The sequence below is a fragment of the Prunus dulcis genome, chromosome 1 (genome assembly GCF_902201215.1).
Source record: "Prunus dulcis chromosome 1, ALMONDv2, whole genome shotgun sequence".
Lineage (NCBI taxonomy): Eukaryota > Viridiplantae > Streptophyta > Magnoliopsida > Rosales > Rosaceae > Prunus > Prunus dulcis.
The window spans coordinates 21,753,176-21,756,448 of NC_047650.1; the positions used below are offsets into that span (position 1 = coordinate 21,753,176).

The following is a 3,273-nucleotide window of genomic DNA, read 5'->3' on the forward strand; positions in this document are numbered from 1 at the left end:
TTAGCGATATTACACCGATATTTTGACAAAATATTGCTGAAATGTGAGCGAAATTATCGACATCGATATTTTCCGATATTATAGTCGATATTGTCGATATTTATACGATATGTACATGGATATGTTCCGAAATATCCGTGATTCGAAAAAATCGAAATATCCTCGATATTTCCTCGATATTATCGATATTTCAGACTATGGTTATACCCAATCTTTTGCTATATAAACCCAAAAACATAAATAAATAATTGCATACTATTATCAATAATTGATATCAGATGAAATTAATCGTACATATTTTTGGATCCAACGGAATGTGCAGTACTTCTACTATTTAATCGACACTGGAAAATATATATATATATATAAATAAAAATAAAAATAATAAAAAAACCCCACACACATATGCATATAACATTTTATATTTATTTTCAAAAAAAATTTAGATTCCGTCCTAATTACCAGACCAATGAACGATGCATGATCACCGTTATCGTCTCCACATTTTTCTTCTTCTTGAGCACCTTCTCAGCCTATCCGGTCATCAAAGCCATATCAAACCTTATCTTGTAATGAGAGTTTTTAAAATTTTAATTTTATTATGGAAAGAAGGCCTCAATTTTATTATCAAGAGAAGACCTCAATTGTGGTTAATGAATCTTCACTGTAAACGATTCTGATATAATATCATAACGATGTAGATTTGTGAATCACAACTAAAGTGAACATGGAAATGCAAACCGATTTTTGCACCCAAATATTGTTGTAGACTTTGTATATACCAATATTCAAAGTGCAGGCCTTAATTGAGAAAAGCTTGACGATTATTGAAACATGAAACTGCAAATAACTCAGACATTTTAGTTGTAACACAAACGTATAGTTACACAGAGAAATTTATTTCCTTAGCATAGGAGCACCCGACCGGTTGGAGCAACATAGGAGAGCAACTCGCTATCACATTCAAACTTAGCCATGACTTCCTCCTCCAAACTAACATATGCCTCTATTCCACCACCCTCTTTTGTGTCCATGAAAAGCACAACATTCTTGTAGGGTGAGTGCCGGTGAGCCGACCCATGTAGGCCTCCCCCAACCAAAATCATTGTCATAAAGAGGAAATCTACAATAGCTACTAAAGTTAAGGGATGTAGCCATCTCTCCTCTCTTAAAACTATCAGCTTGTTTTTTCATCACACCTAAGTGCTCATCACCTTGCTTTTGTAATTTCTTTATGTACTCATTGTCTATATTGTCCATTGCTTCTCGTACCACTGGGATCACCACGCCATGACCACATTCTTCATCGCTACCACCACTACTTGGAATTTGCAGTGGAGCTGTAATGGCCAAACGAAAAAGATTCCCAAAAAAACTTTGAGGCAATGGTGGATCAAACCTCGGACGCAAGTTCACAGCATGTACCACCCTGTACAACTTATTCAAGGTACTATCCTTTGTAGCCGCAACAAACCGACTCCATAAGAAAGTGGATAAAGTTTCCACACGTGTTGGGCGTTTCTTCATATTGTGCATACTTTGTTCATATCTTTCTCGGAGGTTCTCTATTTGAGAGGCATCAAACACAAACCGCTTTGTTAGTCTATCCTTTGTGATGCCAACGCTACTATCAAATCCAATATTAAACTCCTTTGGTGGGAAGAGTGTGGATGAGACAAACTCCGGAGGGTTTATGTTGGCTTGGTCTCCACGAGCAATGGCTGCCCAAATTTTGCTAAACATGAAATACGACAACCCATCAGCAATCTTGTGAGAAATGCATTGACCAATTGCAAAGCCTCCACATGGAAATATGTTGAGTTGGACCCCTAGGGGCAATGAATTGGTAATATCATCAAGTTCAAAGGGCATGAACTTGTTAAGCTCACCAGGGATAGGGTTGCTGAGAACATCAGAAAGTGTGCAATCCAGTACTCGAGCTTCGACGAAAGGGATGCCCTCGTCATTGCAATGTATGAACTGGTTGTTCTTGATGCGTCCTGCTAGAGGGTAGAAAAGGTTTAAGACCTCGCATAATGAGTTCTTGAGGTGGTTGGATATTTCAGTGCTGTTGGGTTGTGTCTTGGCATTGTGTTCATAAAAAAGGAGCAAAGGGTTGTAGACTTGGGGAGCTATTTGATCAAGAAAGGAGAATTGGTAGTGGAGAAGATGGTCAGGGGTTGGAGAAGATGGTTTGATAATCTCTTTGGAGATTACTTCAACTTCAACCTTCATGATCGTCTGCTTAAGTTCAAGTACCTTGGTAACAAAACAATGAGGGTATGTTTAGCTGTGATTGTATGTGGTTTGTGTTGCTCTTCAAGGAGACTTATATAGAGCTAAAGTAACTCATTGCTAAAGGGACTCCTAGTAGCTCCCAATAATTTAATGTTGCTTTATTTTATGCATTGTTTTAAAAAAAAAATTTTCATTAATACCAACAATTTTTTTATATTATTTTTTTATAGATATTGACCAATCATATTGAATTAAAAAATAAGTATAGTATTTATGACTGTCTAAACTAGGAAGTATGATTAAACCCTAGGCCCCTATCTCCCAAAAAATCCTCCTAGAGCTGTTTCACTTTGAGGGGAGAGGAAGCCACTGTTCTTCCTCCCCTCTCCCCTCTTCTCTTCCTCCCTCTCTTCTCCCCTCATTTTCAAAGACAAAATGTTTTCCCTCTTTGTCTTCGCTTTGTTATATGATTTTCCTCCAACCATCACAAGCGGCTGCGTTTCGGCGTCAGAACTCCACCACTATCCTTTTTGCGGTTTCTTTATGTTCGGAATAAGTCACAGAGACTTTTTGGGGTCTCTGTGTAGTTTTCACCTCTTATTTTGTGAGAGATTTTCACCTCTCCTTTTGTGAGAGCTTTTCACCTTTCTTTTGTGAGAGCTTTTCTTCTCTCCTTTGTGAGAGCTTTTCTTCTCTCCTTTGTGAGAGCTTTTTTCATCTCTCCTTTGTGAGAGCTTTTCATATCTCATTTGTGAGAGTTTTATTTGTATTGTTATAACTTGGTTTTTTCAAGCTTTATCTCTTTATGAGACCTAATCTGTCATGTCAAACTTAGCAATCCCATTGCTTAAAAGAAACGTGAGCACATGATGACCTTCGCAATAATCCAATTCTGAGGCTGAGATCGACATGAAAATGATAACTTTTTATCGACAAAAATACACAAAGTTATTATCTTGCCCATATTATGAAAACTAATCTGTATTAATGAATTCACATGATTATGAAGCAAACACACTGCTAATGTGTATGTAA

At 37.2% G+C, this 3,273-nt stretch overlaps 1 pseudogene; it reads right to left on the reverse strand.

The window, feature by feature from the left end:
* Nucleotides 1–905: 905 nt before the first annotated feature.
* Nucleotides 906–2,235, reverse strand: LOC117616459 (annotated as a pseudogene).
* Nucleotides 2,236–3,273: the final 1,038 nt, after the last annotated feature.